This window comes from Stenella coeruleoalba (genome assembly GCF_951394435.1).
Source record: "Stenella coeruleoalba genome assembly, contig: scaffold_73, whole genome shotgun sequence".
Taxonomy (NCBI): domain Eukaryota; kingdom Metazoa; phylum Chordata; class Mammalia; order Artiodactyla; family Delphinidae; genus Stenella; species Stenella coeruleoalba.
The window spans coordinates 1034551-1055885 of record NW_027646280.1 but is presented as its reverse complement, the minus strand read 5'-3'; the positions used below and the strand labels follow the sequence as shown (position 1 = coordinate 1055885).

The window sequence follows — 21335 nt, the reverse complement described above, 5'->3', positions numbered from 1 at the left end:
CAGGGGCACTGTAATTCACAAACCTGCAGAGTTATAAATGACAGCTATCGTCGAAAAATAGACTGAAGTAAGGCTGCCAAGAGGACTTGAAAGCGGGGCAGAATTGCAGGAAACCGATTTCAGGAGGTAGACTGGAATTGCATTGAAAGCATAGGAAAAGAGGCAGAACGTCCACAATGATGCACTTGGCCAAAAAGGGCGTATGCGTTTTTTCCTGAATATATTCAGGAAAAAACGCATACGCCCTTTTTGGCCAACCAAGCAAGCTTGCAAAGGAAATCTGCACTACAATGAAGTCTCACTTCCCCCCGGTCAAAAGGGCCATCTGAAAAAAGTGTAAAATCCAGAAAGGCAGGACAGGCCATGGAGAACTGGGAGCCTTGTTATGCTGATGGGCGGGATGTAAATTGCCAACAACCACTCGGGAGAAGTGTATGGTGTTTCCTGAAACATCTAAAAAACAAAGCAACAGAGCCTAGGGCACTGCCACTTATGGTCCTATAGCTTAGGGAAATTAAAATCAAAAAGACACAGCCACCCCAAAGTTTGGGACGCCTCTGTTTACAAGAACCTCATTTACAGTACAAGTTCAACATCGCAGAAAGTGAAAAATGGATAAAGAAGTTGTGGTATTTCCTTACAAAGCAATATCACTCAGCAATGAAATCTGTGTCATCAGGCCCTTAGCAGCACAATGAGTGGATTCAGGTATGATAATTCTAAATGAAATAAGTCACACAGAAAAAGAAACATCATAAGATATCAGTAATACACGGAATGTAAACTTGGCTACACAGGAACTGAATTACAGAACAGAACAGGGTCTCAAATTTCGAACACCAACTTATGCTTGCTTAAGGGGAAAGGTGAGTTGGGGTGCTGCATAAAACCAGAGATTGAAATGAGCACAGATAAAGTTCCTTAAGCCAAATATGGAATAGACAAGAGCTACTCCTTGCTCAACGAAATGGACTCAACACCGCATATTAAACGCCTAAGAATGTACCTGACTAGTAAGTATCTTAAAACCTATAGATTGCTATGTCTCCGAAAGAGAATGAAGCATGTGTACAGGGGCATAAACGCAGCAGTGATAGGATTGGAGAGGTTCGGTGAGCAAATGAAGACCCTTTGAAGTCATATTGCATGGTACCCATTCCACGGGTTTCAACTACCCAGGTTTTAGGTATTCTTCCTTCAGCTAAAACATGCATGTGGAACCCAGAGTATGATCAACCATGTGATCGGGAGACGTGTTCAAATATGTCTCAGTTTTCCTCCCCTGCTACTCGGGTGCAACATTCCAGACGCTTTACTAACACTCTCCCCACTTGGAGAGTCAGCACCTTTAACCTCCTGTTTGGCCCAGTTTGCAATTTCTGCGGAAGATGAACAGGAATAGCGAGAACCAATGAGAGGCTAGCTGGAGGTGTCTGGACGGGCAAATTTAACTCTCATTTCCCACCAGGAGGAGGAAATAACCAAAGGCTCAGCGTTCCGTGCCGGAACCAGATTAGGGCCTGAAGCCATCCTGCGGTGTTGCGGCCAGGTCACAAGAAAGCGAGTTGAAGAAAGGAGCTCAGGGGCACTGTAATTCACAAACCTGCAGAGTTATAAATGACAGCTATCGTCCAAAAATAGACTGAAGTAAGGCTGCCAAGAGGACTTGAAAGCGGGGCAGAATTGCAGGAAACCGATTTCAGGAGGTAGACTGGAATTGCATTGAAAGCATAGGAAAAGAGGCAGAACGTCCACAATGATGCACTTGGCCAAAAAGGGCGTATGCGTTTTTTCCTGAATATATTCAGGAAAAAACGCATACGCCCTTTTTGGCCAACCAAGCAAGCTTGCAAAGGAAATCTGCACTTCAATGAAGTCTCACTTCCCCCCGGTCAAAAGGGCCATCTGAAAAAAGTGTAAAATCCAGAAAGGCAACAGGCCATTGAGAACTGGGAGCCTTGTTATGCTGATGGGCGGGATGTAAATTGCCAACAGACACTTGGGAGAAGTGTATGGTGTTTCCTGAAACATCTAAGAAACAAAGCAACAGAACCTAGGGCACTTCCACTTATGGTCTTATAGCTTAGGGAAATTACAATCAAAAAGACACAGCCACCCCAAAGTTTGGGACGCCTCTGTTTACAAGAACCTCGTTTACAGTACAAGTTCAACATCGCAGAAAGTGAAAAATGGATAAAGAACTTGTGGTATTTACTTACAAAGCAATATCACTCAGAAATGAAATCTATGTCATCAGGCCCGTAGCAGCATAATGAGTGGATTCAGGTACGATGATTCTAACTGAAATAAGTCACACAGAAAAAGAAACATCATAAGATATCAGTAATACACGGAATGTAAACTTGGCTACACAGGAACTGAATTACAGAACAGAACAGGGTCTCAAATTTAGAAAACCAACTTATGCTTGCTTAAGGGTAAAGGTGAGTTGGGGTGCTGCATAAAACCAGAGATTGAAATGAGCACAGATAAAGTTCCTTAAGTCAAATATGGAATAGACAAGAGCTACTCCTTGCTCAACGAAATGGACTCAACACCGCATATTAAACGCCTAAGAATGTACCTGACTAGTAAGTATCGTAAAACCTATGGATTGCTATGTCTCCAAAAGAGAATCAAGCATGTGTACAGGGGCATAAACGCAGCAGTGATAGGACTGGAGAGGTTCGGTGAGCAAATGAAGACCCTTTGAAGTCATATTGCATGGTACCCATTCCACGGGTCTCAACTCTCCAGGTTTAAGGTATTCTTCCTTCAGCTAAAACATGCATGTGGAACCCAAGTATGATCAACCATGTGAACGGGAGACGTGTTCAAATATGTCTCAGTTTTCCTCCCCTGGTACTCGGGTGCAACATTCCAGACGCTTTACTAACACTCTCCCGACTTGGAGAGTCAGTCCCTTTAACCTCCTGTTTGGCCCAGTTTGCAATTTCTGCGGAAGATGAACAGGAATAGCGAGAACCAATGGAGACTAGCTGGAGGTGTCTGGACGGGCAAATTTAACTCTCATTTCCTACCAGGAAGAGGAATTAACCAAAGGCTCAGCGTGCCATGCCAGAACCAGATTAGGGCCTGAAGCCATCCTGCGGTCTTGCAGCCAGCTCAAAAGAAAGCGAGTTGAAGAAAGGAGCTCAGGGGCACTGTAATTCACAAACCTGCAGAGTTATAAATGACAGCTATCGTCCAAAAATAGACTGAAGTAAGGCTGCCAAGAGGACTTGAAAGCGGGGCAGCATTGCAGGAAACCGATTTCAGGAGGTAGACTGGAATTGCATTGAAAGCATAGGAAAAGAGGCAGAACGTCCACAATGATGCACTTGGCCAAAAAGGGCGTATGCGTTTTTTCCTGAATATATTCAGGAAAAAACGCATACGCCCTTTTTGGCCAACCAAGCAAGCTTGCAAAGGAAATCTGCACTACAATGAAGTCTCACTTCCCCCCGGTCAAAAGGGCCATCTGAAAAAAGTGTAAAATCCAGAAAGGCAGGACAGGCCATGGAGAACTGGGAGCCTTGTTATGCTGATGGGCGGGATGTAAATTGCCAACAACCACTCGGGAGAAGTGTATGGTGTTTCCTGAAACATCTAAAAAACAAAGCAACAGAACCTAGGGCACTTCCACTTATGGTCCTATAGCTTAGGGAAATTAAAATCAAAAAGACACAGCCACCCCAAAGTTTGGAACGGCTCTGTTTACAAGAACCTCGTTTACAGTACAAGTTCAACATCGCAGAAAGTGAAAAATGGATAAAGAAGTTGTGGTATTTACTTACAAAGCAATATCACTCAGCAATGAAATCTGTGTCATCAGGCCCTTAGCAGCACAATGAGTGGATTCAGGTATGATGATTCTAACTGAAGTAAGTCACACAGAAAAAGAAACATCATAAGATATCAGTAATACACGGAATGTAAACTTGGCTACACAGGAACTGAATTACAGAACAGAACAGGGTCTCAAATTTAGAAAAACAACTTATGCTTGCTTAAGGGGAAAGGTGAGTTGGGTGCTGCATAAAACCAGAGATTGAAATGAGCACAGATAAAGTTCCTTAAGCCAAATATGGAATAGACAAGAGCTACTCCTTGCTCAACGAAATGGACTCAACACCGCATATTAAACACCTAAGAATGTACCTGACTTGTAAGTATCTTAAAACCTATGGATTGCTATGTCTCCAAAAGAGAATCAAGCATGTGTACAGGGGCATAAACGCAGCAGTGATAGGATTGGAGAGGTTCGGTGAGCAAATGAAGACCCTTTGAAGTCATATTGCATGGTACCCATTCCACGGGTTTCAACTACCCAGGTTAAAGGTATTCTTCCTTCAGCTAAAACATGCATGTGGAACCTAGAGTATGATCAACCATGTGATCGGGAGACGTGTTCAAATATGTCTCAGTTTTCGTACCCTGGTACTAGGGTGCAACATTCCAGATGCTTTACTAACACTCTTCCTACTTGGAGAGTCAGTGCCTTTAACCTCCTGTTTGCCCCAGTTTGCAATTTCTGCGGAAGATGAACAGGAATAGCGAGAACCAATGAGAGACTAGCTGGAGGTGTCTGGACGGGCAAATTTAACTCTCATTTCCCACCAGGAAGAGGAATTAACCAAAGGCTCAGCGTGCCGTGCCGGAACAAGATTAGGGCCTGAAGCCATCCTGCGGTGTTGCGGCCAGCTCACAAGAAAGCGAGTTGAAGAAAGGAGCTCAGGGGCACTGTAATTCACAAACCTGCAGAGTTATAAATGACAGCTATCGTCCAAAAATAGACTGAAGTAAGGCTGCCAAGAGGACTTGAAAGCGGGGCAGAATTGCAGGAAACCGATTTCAGGAGGTAGACTGGAATTGCATTGAAAGCATAGGAAAAGAGGCAGAACGTCCACAATGATGCACTTGGCCAAAAAGGGCGTATGCGTTTTTTCCTGAATATATTCAGGAAAAAACGCATACGCCCTTTTTGGCCAACCAAGCAAGCTTGCAAAGGAAATCTGCACTACAATGAAGTCTCACTTCCCCCCGGTCCAAAGGGCCATCTGAAAAAAGTGTAAAATCCAGAAAGGCAGGACAGGCCATGGAGAACTGGGAGCCTTGTTATGCTGATGGGCGGGATGTAAATTGCCAACAACCACTCGGGAGAAGTGTATGGTGTTTCCTGAAACATCTAAAAAACAAAGCAACAGAGCCTAGGGCACTGCCACTTATGGTCCTATAGCGTAGGGAAATTAAAATCAAAAAGACACAGCCACCCCAAAGTTTGGAATGGCTCTGTTTACAAGAACCTCATTTACAGTACAAGTTCAACATCGCAGAAAGTGAAAAATGGATAAAGAAGTTGTGGTATTTACTTACAAAGCAATATCACTCAGCAATGAAATCTGTGTCATCAGGCCAGTAGCAGCACAATGAGTGGATTCAGGTATGATGATTCTAACTGAAATAAGTCACACAGAAAAGAAACATCATAAGATATCAGTAATACATGGAATTAAACTTGGCTACACAGGAACTGAATTACAGAACAGAACAGGGTCTCAAATTTAGAAAACCAACTTATGCTTGCTTAAGGGTAAAGGTGAGTTGGGGTGCTGCATAAAACCAGAGATTGAAATGAGCACAGATAAAGTTCCTTAAGTCAAATATGGAATAGACAAGAGCTACTCCTTGCTCAACGAAATGGACTCAACACCGCATATTAAACGCCTAAGAATGTACCTGACTAGTAAGTATCATAAAACCTATGGATTGCAATGTCTCCAAAAGAGAATCAAGCATGTGTACAGGGGCATAAACGCAGCAGTGATAGGATTGGAGAGGTTCGGTGAGCAAATGAAGACCCTTTGAAGTCATATTGCATGGTACCCATTACACTAGTCTCAACTCTCCAGGTTTAAGGTATTCTTCATTCAGCTAAAACATGCATGTGGAACCCAAGTATGATCAACCATGTGAACGGGAGACGTGTTCAAATATGTCTCAGTTTTCCTCCCCTGGTACTCGGGTGCAACATTCCAGACGCTTTACTAACACTCTCCCCACTTGGAGAGTCAGCGCCTTTAACCTCCTGTTTGGCCCAGTTTGCAATTTCTGCGGAAGATGAACAGGAATACCGAGAACCAATGAGAGGCTAGCTGGAGGTGTCTGGACGGGCCAATTTAACTCTCATTTCCCACCAGGAAGAGGAATTAAACAAAGGCTCAGCGTTCCGTGACGGAACCAGATTAGGGCCTGAAGCCATCCTGCGGTGTTGCAGCTAGCTCACAAGAAAGCGAGTTGAAGAAAGGAGCTCAGGGGCACGGTAATTCACAAACCTGTAGAGTCATAAATGACAGCTATCGTCCAAAAATATACTGAAGTAAGGCTGCCAAGAGGACTTGAAAGCGGGGCAGAATTGCAGGAAACCGATTTCAGGAGGTAGACTGGAATTGCATTGAAAGCATAGGAAAAGAGGCAGAACGTCCACAATGATGCACTTAACCAAAAAGGGCGTATGCGTTTTTTCCTGAATATATTCAGGAAAAAACGCATACGCCCTTTTTGGCCAACCAAGCAAGCTTGCAAAGGAAATCTGCACTACAATGAAGTCTCACTTCCCCCCCGGTCAAAAGGGCCATCTGAAAAAAGTGTAAAATCCAGAAAGGCAGGACAGGCCATGGAGAACTGGGAGCCTTGTTATGCTGATGGGCGGGATGTAAATTGCCAACAGACACTCGGGAGAAGTGTATGGTGTTTCCTGAAACATCTAAAAAACAAAGCAACAGAACCTAGGGCACTTCCACTTATGGTCCTATAGCTTAGGGAAATTAAAATCAAAAGGACACAGCCACCCCAAAGTTTGGAACGGCTCTGTTTACAAGAACCTCGTTTACAGTACAAGTTCAACATTGCAGAAAGTGAAAAATGGATAAAGAAGTTGTGGTATTTACTTACAAAGCAATATCACTCAGCAATGAAATCTGTGTCATCAGGCCCTTAGCAGCACAATGAGTGGATTCAGGTATGATGATTCTAACTGAAATAAGTCACACAGAAAAAGAAACATCATAAGATATCAGTAATACATGGAATGTAAACTTGGCTACACAGGAACTGAATTACAGAACAGAACAGGGTCTCAAATTTAGAAAACCAACTTATTCTTGCTTAAGAGTAAAAGTGAGTTGGGGTGCTGCATAAAACCAGAGATTGAAATGAGCACAGATAAAGTTCCTTAAGCCAAATATGGAATAGACAAGAGCTACTCCTTGCTCAACGAAATGGACTCAACACCCCATATTAAACGCCTAAGAATGTACCTGACTAGTAAGAGACCCTTTGAAGTCATATTGCATGGTACCCATTACACGGGTCTCAACTCTCCAGGTTTAAGGTATTCTTCCTTCAGCTAAAACATGCATGTGGAACCCAAGTATGATCAACCATGTGAACGGGAGACGTGTTCAAATATGTCTCAGTTTTCCTCCCCTGGTACTCGGGTGCAACATTCCAGACGCTTTACTAACACTCTCCCCACTTGGAGAGTCAGCGCCTTTAACCTCCTGTTTGGCCCAGTTTGCAATTTCTGTGGAAGATGAACAGGAATAGCGAGAACCAATGAGAGGCTAGCTGGAGGTGTCTGGACGGGCAAATTTAACTCTCATTTCCCACCAGGAAGAGGAAATAACCAAAGGCTCAGCGTGCCGTACCGGAACCAGATTAGGGCCTGAAGCCATCCTGCGGTGTTGCGGCCAGCTCAAAAGAAACCGAGTTGAAGAAAGGAGCTCAGGGGCACTGTAATTCACAAACCTGCAGAGTTATAAATGACAGCTATCGTCCAAAAATAGACTGAAGTAAGGCTGCCAAGAGGACTTGAAAGCGGGGCAGAATTGCAGGAAACCGATTTCAGGAGGTAGACTGGAATTGCATTGAAAGCATAGGAAAAGAGGCAGAACGTCCACAATGATGCACTTGGCCAAAAAGGGCGTATGCGTTTTTTCCTGAATATATTCAGGAAAAAACGCATACGCCCTTTTTGGCCAACCAAGCAAGCTTGCAAAGGAAATCTGCACTACAATGAAGTCTCACTTCCCCCCGGTCAAAAGGGCCATCTGAAAAAAGTGTAAAATCCAGAAAGGCAGGACAGGCCATGGAGAACTGGGAGCCTTGTTATGCTGATGGGCGGGATGTAAATTGCCAACAGACACTCGGGAGAAGTGTATGGTGTTTCCTGAAACATCTAAAAAACAAAGCAACAGAACCTAGGGCACTTCCACTTATGGTCCTATAGCTTAGGGAAATTAAAATCAAAAGGACACAGCCACCCCAAAGTTTGGAACGGCTCTGTTTACAAGAACCTCGTTTACAGTACAAGTTCAACATTGCAGAAAGTGAAAAATGGATAAAGAAGTTGTGGTATTTACTTACAAAGCAATATCACTCAGCAATGAAATCTGTGTCATCAGGCCCTTAGCAGCACAATGAGTGGATTCAGGTATGATGATTCTAACTGAAATAAGTCACACAGAAAAAGAAACATCATAAGATATCAGTAATACATGGAATGTAAACTTGGCTACACAGGAACTGAATTACAGAACAGAACAGGGTCTCAAATTTAGAAAACCAACTTATTCTTGCTTAAGAGTAAAGGTGAGTTGGGGTGCTGCATAAAACCAGAGATTGAAATGAGCACAGATAAAGTTCCTTAAGCCAAATATGGAATAGACAAGAGCTACTCCTTGCTCAACGAAATGGACTCAACACCCCATATTAAACGCCTAAGAATGTACCTGACTAGTAAGAGACCCTTTGAAGTCATATTGCATGGTACCCATTACACGGGTCTCAACTCTCCAGGTTTAAGGTATTCTTCCTTCAGCTAAAACATGCATGTGGAACCCAAGTATGATCAACCATGTGAACGGGAGACGTGTTCAAATATGTCTCAGTTTTCCTCCCCTGGTACTCGGGTGCAACATTCCAGACGCTTTACTAACACTCTCCCCACTTGGAGAGTCAGCGCCTTTAACCTCCTGTGTGGCCCAGTTTGCAATTTCTGTGGAAGATGAACAGGAATAGCGAGAACCAATGAGAGGCTAGCTGGAGGTGTCTGGACGGGCAAATTTAACTCTCATTTCCCACCAGGAAGAGGAAATAACCAAAGGCTCAGCGTGCCGTACCGGAACCAGATTAGGGCCTGAAGCCATCCTGCGGTGTTGCGGCCAGCTCAAAAGAAACCGAGTTGAAGAAAGGAGCTCAGGGGCACTGTAATTCACAAACCTGCAGAGTTATAAATGACAGCTATCGTCCAAAAATAGACTGAAGTAAGGCTGCCAAGAGGACTTGAAAGCGGGGCAGAATTGCAGGAAACCGATTTCAGGAGGTAGACTGGAATTGCATTGAAAGCATAGGAAAAGAGGCAGAACGTCCACAATGATGCACTTGGCCAAAAAGGGCGTATGCGTTTTTTCCTGAATATATTCAGGAAAAAACGCATACGCCCTTTTTGGCCAACCAAGCAAGCTTGCAAAGGAAATCTGCACTACAATGAAGTCTCACTTCCCCCCGGTCAAAAGGGCCATCTGAAAAAAGTGTAAAATCCAGAAAGGCAGGACAGGCCATGGAGAACTGGGAGCCTTGTTATGCTGAAGGGCGGGATGTAAATTGCCAACAACCACTCGGGAGAAGTGTATGGTGTTTCCTGAAACTTCTAAAAAACAAAGCAACAGAACCTAGGGCACTTCCACTTATGGTCCTATAGCTTAGGGAAATTAAAATCAAAAAGACACAGCCACCCCAAAGTTTGGAACGGCTCTGTTTACAAGAACCTCATTTACAGTACAAGTTCAACATCGCAGAAAGTGAAAAATGGATAAAGAAGTTGTGGTATTTACTTACAATGCAGTATCACTCAGCAATGAAATCTGTGTCATCAGGCCCTTAGCAGCACAATGAGTGGATTCAGGTATGATGATTCTAACTGAAATAAGTCACACAGAAAATGAAACATCATAAGATATCAGTAATACACGGAATGTAAACTTGGCTACACAGGAACTGAATTACAGAACAGAACAGGGTCTCAAATTTAGAAAAACAACTTATGCTTGCTTAAGGGTAAAGGTGAGTTGGGGTGCTGCATAAAACCAGAGATTGAAATGAGCACAGATAAAGTTCCTTAAGCCAAATATGGAATAGACAAGAGCTACTCCTTGCTCAACGAAATGGACTCAACACCGCATATTAAACGCCTAAGAATGTACCTGACTTGTAAGTATCTTAAAACCTATGGATTGCTATGTCTCCAAAAGAGAATCAAGCATGTGTACAGGGGCATAAACGCAGCAGTGATAGGATTGGAGAGGTTCGGTGAGCAAATGAAGACCCTTTGAAGTCATATTGCATGGTACCCATTCCACGGGTTTCAACTACCCAGGTTTAAGGTATTCTTCCTTCAGCTAAAACATGCATGTGGAACCTAGAGTATGATCAACCATGTGATCAGGAGACGTGTTCAAATATGTCTCAGTTTTCCTCCCCTGGTACTCGGGTGCAACATTCCAGACGCTTTACTAACACTCTCCCCACTTGGAGAGTCAGTCCCTTTAACCTCCTGTTTGGCCCAGTTTGCAATTTCTGCGGAAGATGAACAGGAATAGCGAGAACCAATGAGAGGCTAGCTGGAGGTGTCTGGATGGGCAAATTTAACTCTCATTTCCCACCAGGAAGAGGAATTAACCAAAGGCTCAGAATGCCGGGCCGGAACAAGATTAGGGCCTGAAGCCATCCTGTGGTGTTGCGGCCAGGTCACAAGAAAGCGAGTTGAAGAAAGGAGCTCAGGGGCACTGTAATTCACAAACCTGCAGAGTTATAAATGACAGCTATCGTCCAAAAATAGACTGAAGTAAGGCTGCCAAGAGGACTTGAAAGCGGGGCAGAATTGCAGGAAACCGATTTCAGGAGGTAGACTGGAATTGCATTGAAAGCATAGGAAAAGAGGCAGAACGTCCACAATGATGCACTTGGCCAAAAAGGGCGTATGCGTTTTTTCCTGAATATATTCAGGAAAAAACGCATACGCCCTTTTTGGCCAACCAAGCAAGCTTGCAAAGGAAATCTGCACTACAATGAAGTCTCACTTCCCCCCGTCAAAAGGGCCATCTGAAAAAAGTGTAAAATCCAGAAAGGCAGGACAGGCCATGGAGAACTGGGAGCCTTGTTATGCTGATGGGCGGGATGTAAATTGCGAACAACCACTCGGGAGAAGTGTATGGTGTTTCCTGAAACATCTAAAAAACAAAGCAACAGAGCCTAGGGCACTGCCACTTATGGTCCTATAGCTTAGGGAAATTAAAATCAAAAAGACACAGCCACCCCAAAGTTTGGGACGCCTCTGTTTACAAGAACCTCCTTTACAGTACAAGTTCAACATCGCAGAAAGTGAAAAATGGATAAAGAACTTGTGGTACTTACGTACAATGCAGTATCACTCAGCAATGAAATCTATGTCATCAGGCCCGTAGCAGCATAATGAGTAGATTCAGGTACGATGATTCTAACTGAAATAAGTCACACAGAAAAAGAAACATCATAAGATATCACTAATACACGGAATGTAAACTTGGCTACACAGGAACTGAATTCCAAAACAGAACAGGTTCTCAAATTTAGAAAACCAACTTATGCTTGCTTAAGGGGAAAGGTGAGTTGGGTTGCTGCATAAAACCAGAGATTGAAATGAGCACAGATAAAGTTCCTTAAGCCAAATATGGAATAGACAAGAGCTACTCCTTGCTCAACGAAATGGACTCAACACCGCATATTAAACGCCTAAGAATGTACCTGACTAGTAAGTATCTTAAAACCTATGGATTGCTATGTCTCTGAAAGAGAATCAAGCATGTGTACAGGGGCATAAACGCAGCAGTGATATGATTGGAGAGGTTCGGTGAGCAAATGAAGACCCTTTGAAGTCATATTGCATGGTACCCATTCCACGGGTTTCAACTACCCAGGTTTTAGGTATTCTTCCTTCAGCTAAAAGATGCATGTGGATCCCAGAGTATGATCAACCATGTGATCGGGAGACGTGTTCAAATATCTCTCAGTTTTCCTCCCCTGGTACTCGAGTGCAACATTCCAGACGCTTTACTAACACTCTCCCCACTTGGAGAGTCAGCGCCTTTAACCTCCTGTTTGGCACAGTTTGCAATTTCTGCGGAAGATGAACAGGAATAGCGAGAACCAATGAGAGGCTAGCTGGGGGTGTCTGGACGGGCAAATTTAACTCTCATTTCCCACCAGGAAGAGGAAATAACGAAAGGCTCAGCGTGCCGTACCGGAACCAGATTGGGGCCTGAAGCCATCCTGCGGTGTTGCGGCCAGCTCAAAAGAAAGCGAGTTGAAGAAAGGAGCTCAGGGGCACTGTAATTCACAAACCTGCAGAGTTATAAATGACAGCTATCGTCCAAAAATAGACTGAAGTAAGGCTGCCAAGAGGACTTGAAAGCGGGGCAGAATTGCAGGAAACCGATTTCAGGAGGTAGACTGGAATTGCATTGAAAGCATAGGAAAAGAGGCAGAACGTCCACAATGATGCACTTGGCCAAAAAGGGCGTATGCGTTTTTTCCTGAATATATTCAGGAAAAAACGCATACGCCCTTTTTGGCCAACCAAGCAAGCTTGCAAAGGAAATCTGCACTACAATGAAGTCTCACTTACCCCCGGTCAAAAGGGCCATCTGAAAAAAGTGTAAAATCCAGAAAGGCAGGACAGGCCATGGAGAACTGGGAGCCTTGTTATGCTGATGGGCGGGATGTAAATTGCCAACAACCACTCGGGAGAAGTGTATGGTGTTTCCTGAAACATCTAAAAAACAAAGCAACAGAGCCTAGGGCACTTCCACTTATGGTCCTATAGCTTAGGGAAATTAAAATCAAAAAGACACAGCCACCCCAAAGTTTGGGACGCCTCTGTTTACAAGAACCTCGTTTACAGTACAAGTTCAACATCGCAGAAAGTGAAAAATGGATAAAGAAGTTGTGGTATTTACTTACAAAGCAATATCACTCAGCAATGAAATCTGTGTCATCAGGCCCTTAGCAGCACAATGAGTGGACTCAGGTATGATGATTCTAACTGAAGTAAGTCACACAGAAAAAGAAACATCATAAGATATCAGTAATACACGGAATGTAAACTTGGCTACACAGGAACTGAATTACAGAACAGAACAGGGTCTCAAATTTAGAAAACCAACTTATGCTTGCTTAAGGGTAAAGGTGAGTTGGGATGCTGCATAAAACCAGAGATTGAAATGAGCACAGATAAAGTTCCTTAAGTCAAATATGGAATAGACAAGAGCTACTCCTTGCTCAACGAAATGGACTCAACACCGCATATTAAACGCCTAAGAATGTACCTGACTAGTAAGTATCTTAAAACCTATGGATTGCTATGTCTCCGAAAGAGAATCAAGCATGTGTACAGGGGCATAAACGCAGCAGTGATAGGATTGGAGAGGTTCGGTGAGCAAATGAAGACCCTTTGAAGTCATATTGCATGGTACCCATTACACGGGTCTTAACTCTCTAGGTTTAAGGTATTCTTCCTTCAGCTAAAACATGCATGTGGAACCCAAGTATGATCAACCATGTGAACGGGAGACGTGTTCAAATATGTCTCAGTTTTCCTCCCCTGGTACTCGGGTGCAACATTCCAGACGCTTTACTAACACTCTCCCCACTTGGAGAGTCAGCGCCTTTAACCTCCTGTTTGGCCCAGTTTGCAATTTCTGCGGAAGATGAACAGGAATACCGAGAACCAATGAGAGGCTAGCTGGAGGTGTGTGGACGGGCCAATTTAACTCTCATTTCCCACCAGGAAGAGGAATTAAAAAAAGGCTCAGCGTTCCGTGATGGAACCAGATTAGGGCCTGAAGCCATCCTGCGGTGTTGCAGCTAGCTCACAAGAAAGCGAGTTGAAGAAAGGAGCTCAGGGGCACTGTAATTCACAAACCTGTAGAGTCATAAATGACAGCTATCGTCCAAAAATATACTGAAGTAAGGCTGCCAAGAGGACTTGAAAGCGGGGCAGAATTGCAGGAAACCGATTTCAGGAGGTAGACTGGAATTGCATTGAAAGCATAGGAAAAGAGGCAGAACGTCCACAATGATGCACTTGACCAAAAAGGGCGTATGCGTTTTTTCCTGAATATATTCAGGAAAAAACGCATACGCCCTTTTTGGCCAACCAAGCAAGCTTGCAAAGGAAATCTGCACTACAATGAAGTCTCACTTCCCCCCGGTCAAAAGGGCCATCTGAAAAAAGTGTAAAATCCAGAAAGGCAGGACAGGCCATGGAGAACTGGGAGCCTTGTTATGCTGATGGGCGGGATGTAAGTTGCCAACAGACACTCGGGAGAAGTGTATGGTGTTTCCTGAAACATCTAAAAAACAAAGCAACAGAACCTAGGGCACTTCCACTTATGGTCCTATAGCTTAGGGAAATTAAAATCAAAAAGACACAGCCACCCCAAAGTTTGGAACGGCTCTGTTTACAAGAACCTCGTTTACAGTACAAGTTCAACATCGCAGAAAGTGAAAAATGGATAAAGAAGTTGTGGTATTTACTTACAAAGCAATATCACTCAGCAATGAAATCTGTGTCATCAGGCCCTTAGCAGCACAATGAGTGGATTCAGGTATGATGATTCTAACTGAAATAAGTCACACAGAAAAAGAAACATCATAAGATATCAGTAATACACGGAATGTAAACTTGGCTACACAGGAACTGAATTACGGAACAGAACAGGGTCTCAAATTTAGAAAACCAACTTATGCTTGTTTAAGGGTAAAGGTGAGTTGGGGTGCTGCATAAAACCAGAGATTGAAATGAAGACAGATAAAGTTCCTTAAGCCAAATATGGAATAGACAAGAGCTACTCCTGGCTCAACGAAATGGACTCAACACCGCACATTAAACGCCTAAGAATGTACCTGACTAGTAAGTATCTTAAAACCTATGGATTGCTATGTCTCCGAAAGAGAATCAAGCATGTGTACAGGGGCATAAACGCAGCAGTGATAGGATTGGAGAGGTTCGGTGAGCAAATGAAGACCCTTTGAAGTCATATTGCATGGTACCCATTACACGGGTCTCAACTCTCCAGGTTTAAGGTATTCTTCCTTCAGCTAAAATATGCATGTGGATCCCAGAGTATGATCAACCATGTGATCGGGAGACGTGTTCAAATATGTCTCAGTTTTCCTCCCCTGGTACTCGGGTGCAACATTCCAGACGCTTTACTAACACTCTCCCCACTTGGAGAGTCAGCGTCTTTAACCACCTGTTTGGCACAGTTTGCAATTTCTGCGGAAGATGAACAGGAATAGCGAGAACCAATGAGAGGCTAGCTGGAGGTGTCTGGACGGGCAAATTTAACTCTCATTTCCCAACAGGAAGAGGAAATAACCAAAGGCTCAGCGTGCCGTACCGGAACCAGATTAGGGCCTGAAGCCATCCTGCGGTGTTGCGGCCAGCTCAAAAGAAAGCGAGTTGAAGAAAGGAGCTCAGGGGCACTGTAATTCACAAACCTGCAGAGTTATAAATGACAGCTATCGTCCAAAAATAGACTGAAGTAAGCCTGCCAAGAGGACTTGAAAGCGGGGCAGAATTGCAGGAAACCGATTTCAGGAGGTAGACTGGAATTGCATTGAAAGCATAGGAAAAGAGGCAGAACGTCCACAATGATGCACTTGGCCAAAAAGGGCGTATGCGTTTTTTCCTGAATATATTCAGGAAAAAACGCATACGCCCTTTTTGGCCAACCAAGCAAGCTTGCAAAGGAAATCTGCACTACAATGAAGTCTCACTTCCCCCCGGTCAAAAGGGCCATCTGAAAAAAGTGTAAAATCCAGAAAGGCAGGACAGGCCATGGAGAACTGGGAGCCTTGTTATGCTGATGGGCGGGATGTAAATTGCCAACAACCACTCGGGAGAAGTGTATGGTGTTTCCTGAAACATCTAAAAAACAAAGCAACAGAACCTAGGGCACTTCCACTTATGGTTCTATAGCTTAGGGAAATTAAAATCAAAAAGACACAGCCACCCCAAAGTTTGGAACGGCTCTGTTTACAAGAACCTCGTTTACAGTACAAGTTCAACATCGCAGAAAGTGAAAAATGGATAAAGAAGTTGTGGTATTTACTTACAAAGCAATATCACTCAGCAATGAAATCTGTGTCATCAGGCCCTTAGCAGCACAATGAGTGGATTCAGGTATGATGATTCTAACTGAAATAAGTCACACAGAAAAAGAAACATCATAAGATATCAGTAATACACGGAATGTAAACTTGGCTACACAGGAACTGAATTACAGAACAGAACAGGGTCTCAAATTTAGAAAACCAACTTATTCTTGCTTAAGAGTAAAGGTGAGTTGGGGTGCTGCATAAAACCAGAGATTGAAATGAGCACAGATAAAGTTCCTTAAGCCAAATATGGAATAGACAAGAGCTACTCCTTGCTCAACGAAATGGACTCAACACCCCATATTAAACGCCTAAGAATGTACCTGACTAGTAAGTATCTTAAAACCTATGGATTGCTATGTCTCCAAAAGAGAATCAAGCGTGTGTACAGGGGCATAAACGCAGCAGTGATAGGATTGGAGAGGTTTGGTGAGCAAATGAAGACCCTTTGAAGTCATATTGCATGGTACCCATTCCACGGGTTTCAACTACCCAGGTTTTAGGTATTCTTCCTTCAGCTAAAACATGCATGTGGAACCCGGAGTATGATCAACCATGTGATCGGGAGACGTGTTCAAATATGTCTCAGTTTTCCTCCCCTGGTACTCGGGTGTAACATTCCAGACGCTTTACTAACACTCTCCCCACTTGGAGAGTCAGCGCCTTTAACCTCCTGTTTGGCCCAGTTTGCAATTTCTGCGGAAGATGAACAGGAATAGCGAGAACCAATGAGAGGCTAGCTGGAGGTGTCTGGACGGGCAAATTTAACTCTCATTTCCCACCAGGAAGAGGAAATAACCAAAGGCTCAGCGTGCCGTACCGGAACCAGATTAGGGCCTGAAGCCATCCTGCGGTGTTGCGGCCAGGTCACAAGAAAGCGAGTTGAAGAAAGGAGCTCAGGGGCACTGTAATTCACAAACCTGCAGAGTTATAAATGACAGCTATCGTCCAAAAATAGACTGAAGTAAGGCTGCCAAGAGGACTTGAAAGCGGGGCAGAATTGCAGGAAACCGATTTCAGGAGGTAGACTGGAATTGCATTGAAAGCATAGGAAAAGAGGCAGAACGTCCACAATGATGCACTTGGCCAAAAAGGGCGTATGCGTTTTTTCCTGAATATATTCAGGAAAAAACGCATACGCCCTTTTTGGCCAACCAAGCAAGCTTGCAAAGGAAATCTGCACTACAATGAAGTCTCACTTCCCCCCGGTCAAAAGGGCCATCTGAAAAAAGTGTAAAATCCAGAAAGGCAGGACAGGCCATGGAGAACTGGGAGCCTTGTTATGCTGATGGGCGGGATGTAAATTGCCAACAACCACTCTGGAGAAGTGTATGGTGTTTCCTGAAACATCTAAAAAACAAAGCAACAGAGCCTAGGGCACTTCCACTTATGGTCCTATAGCTTAGGGAAATTAAAATCAAAAAGACACAGCCACCCCAAAGTTTGGGACGCCTCTGTTTACAAGAACCTCCTTTACAGTACAAGTTCAACATCGCAGAAAGTGAAAAATGGATAAAGAACTTGTGGTACTTACGTACAATGCAGTATCACTCAGCAATGAAATCTATGTCATCAGGCCCGTAGCAGCATAATGAGTAGATTCAGGTACGATGATTCTAACTGATATAAGTCACACAGAAAAAGAAACATCATAAGATATCACTAATACACGGAATGTAAACTTGGCTACACAGGAACTGAATTCCAAAACAGAACAGGTTCTCAAGTTTAGAAAACCAACTTATGCTTGCTTAAGGGGAAAGGTGAGTTGGGTTGCTGCATAAAACCAGAGATTGAAATGAGCACAGATAAAGTTCCTTAAGCCAAATATGGAATAGACAAGAGCTACTCCTTGCTCAACGAAATGGACTCAACACCGCATATTAAACGCCTAAGAATGTACCTGACTAGTAAGTATCTTAAAACCTATGGATTGCTATGTCTCTGAAAGAGAATCAAGCATGTGTACAGGGGCATAAACGCAGCAGTGATAGGATTGGAGAGGTTCGGTGAGCAAATGAAGACCCTTTGAAGTCATATTGCATGGTACCCATTCCACGGGTTTCAACTACCCAGGTTTTAGGTATTCTTCCTTCAGCTAAAACATGCATGTGGAACCCAGAGTATGATCAACCATGTGATCGGGAGACGTGTTCAAATATGTCTCAGTTTTCCTCCCCTGGTACTCGGGTGCAACATTCCAGACGCTTTACTAACACTCTCCCCACTTGGAGAGTCAGCGCCTTTAACCTCCTGTTTCGCACAGTTTGCAATTTCTGCGGAAGATGAACAGGAATAGCGAGAACCAATGAGAGACTAGCTGGAGGTGTCTGGACGGGCAAATTTAACTCTCATTTCCCACCAGGAAGAGGAATTAACCAAAGGCTCAGCGTGCCGTGCCAGAACCAGATTAGGGCCTGAAGACATCCTGCGGTGTTGCGGCCAGGTCACAAGAAAGCGAGTTGAAGAAAGGAGCTCAGGGGCACTGTAATTCACAAACCTGCAGAGTTATAAATGACAGCTATCGTCCAAAAATAGACTGAAGTAAGGCTGCCAAGAGGACTTGAAAGCGGGGCAGAATTGCAGGAAACCGATTTCAGGAGGTAGACTGGAATTGCATTGAAAGCATAGGAAAAGAGGCAGAACGTCCACAATGATGCACTTGGCCAAAAAGGGCGTATGCGTTTTTTCCTGAATATATTCAGGAAAAAACGCATACGCCCTTTTTGGCCAACCAAGCAAGCTTGCAAAGGAAATCTGCACTACAATGAAGTCTCACTTCCCCCCGGTCAAAAGGGCCATCTGAAAAAAGTGTAAAATCCAGAAAGGCAGGACAGGCCATGGAGAACTGGGAGCCTTGTTATGCTGATGGGCGGGATGTAAATTGCCAACAACCACTCGGGAGAAGTGTATGGTGTTTCCTGAAACATCTAAAAAACAAAGCAACAGAGCCTAGGACACTTCCACTTATGGTCCTATAGCTTAGGGAAATTAAAATCAAAAAGACACAGCCACCCCAAAGTTTGGGACGCCTCCGTTTACAAGAACCTCGTTTACCGTACAAGTTCAATATCACAGAAAGTGAAAAATGGATAAAGAACTTGTGGTACTTACGTACAATGCAGTATCACTCAGCAATGAAATCTATGTCATCAGGCCCGTAGCAGCATAATGAGTGGATTCAGGTACGATGATTCTAACTGAAATAAGTCACACAGAAAAAGAAACATCATAAGATATCACTAGTACACGGAATGTAAACTTGGCTACACAGGAACTGCATTCCAAAACAGAACAGGGTCTCAAATTTAGAAAACCAACTTATGCTTGCTTAAGGGGAAAGGTGAGTTGGGGTGCTGCATAAAACCAGAGATTGAAATGAGCACAGATAAAGTTCCTTAAGCCAAATATGGAATAGACAAGAGCTACTCCTTGCTCAACGAAATGGACTCAACACTGCATATTAAACGCCTAAGAATGTACCTGACTAGTAAGTATCTTAAAACCTATGGATTGCTATGTCTCCAAAAGAGAATCAAGCGTGTGTTCAGGGACATAAACGCAGCAGTGATAGGATTGGAGAGGTTTGGTGAGCAAATGAAGACCCTTTGAAGTCATATTGCATGGTACCCATTCCACGGGTTTCAACTACCAAGGTTTTAGGTATTCTTCCTTCAGCTAAAACATGCATGTGGAACCCGGAGTATGATCAACCATGTGATCGGGAGACGTGTTCAAATATGTCTCAGTTTTCCTCCCCTGGTACTCGGGTGCAACATTCCAGATGCTTTACTAACACTCTCCCCACTTGGAGAGTCAGCGCCTTTAACCTCCTGTTTGGCACAGTTTGCAATTTCTGCGGAAGATGAACAGGAATAGCGAGAACCAATGAGAGGCTAGCTGGAGGTGTCTGGACGGGCAAATTTAACTCTCATTTCCCAACATGAAGAGGTAATAACCAAAGGCTCAGCATGCCGTACCGGAACCAGCTTAGGGCCTGAAGCCATCCTGCGGTGTTGCGGCCAGCTCAAAAGAAAGCGAGTTGAAGAAAGGAGCTCAGGGGCACTGTAATTCACAAACCTGCAGAGTTATAAATGACAGCTATCGTCCAAAAATAGACTGAAGTAAGGCTGCCAAGAGGACTTGAAAGCGGGGCAGAATTGCAGGAAACCGATTTCAGGAGGTAGACTGGAATTGCATTGAAAGCATAGGAAAAGAGGCAGAACGTCCACAATGATGCACTTGGCCAAAAAGGGCGTATGCGTTTTTTCCTGAATATATTCAGGAAAAAACGCATACGCCCTTTTTGGCCAACCAAGCAAGCTTGCAAAGGAAATCTGCACTACAATGAAGTCTCACTTCCCCCCGGTCAAAAGGGCCATCTGAAAAAAGTGTAAAATCCAGAAAGGCAGGACAGGCCATGGAGAACTGGGAGCCTTGTTATGCTGATGGGCGGGATGTAAATTGCCAACAACCACTCGGGAGAAGTGTATGGTGTTTCCTGAAACATCTAAAAAACAAAGCAACAGAGCCTAGGACACTTCCACTTATGGTCCTATAGCTTAGGGAAATTAAAATCAAAAAGACACAGCCACCCCAAAGTTTGGGACGCCTCCGTTTACAAGAACCTCGTTTACCGTACAAGTTCAATATCACAGAAAGTGAAAAATGGATAAAGAACTTGTGGTACTTACGTACAATGCAGTATCACTCAGCAATGAAATCTATGTCATCAGGCCCGTAGCAGCATAATGAGTGGATTCAGGTACGATGATTCTAACTGAAATAAGTCACACAGAAAAAGAAACATCATAAGATATCACTAATACACGGAATGTAAACTTGGCTACACAGGAACTGCATTCCAAAACAGAACAGGGTCTCAAATTTAGAAAACCAACTTATGCTTGCTTAAGGGGAAAGGTGAGTTGGGGTGCTGCATAAAACCAGAGATTGAAATGAGCACAGATAAAGTTCCTTAAGCCAAATATGGAATAGACAAGAGCTACTCCTTGCTCAACGAAATGGACTCAACACTGCATATTAAACGCCTAAGAATGTACCTGACTAGTAAG

The 21335-nt window shown here is 43.8% G+C and overlaps 1 long non-coding RNA gene across 2 annotated transcripts in view; it reads right to left on the bottom strand.

Moving 5' to 3' along the window:
• Nucleotides 1-662: 662 nt before the first annotated feature.
• The window catches only part of LOC307181213, a 759305-nt gene continuing 738632 nt past the window's right edge, over nucleotides 663-21335 (bottom strand). For both annotated transcript variants that reach the window (XR_013826110.1, XR_013826111.1), the window contains exon 5: nucleotides 663-719. This is a non-coding gene — a long non-coding RNA (uncharacterized lncRNA). The remainder of the gene's footprint in view (nucleotides 720-21335) is intronic.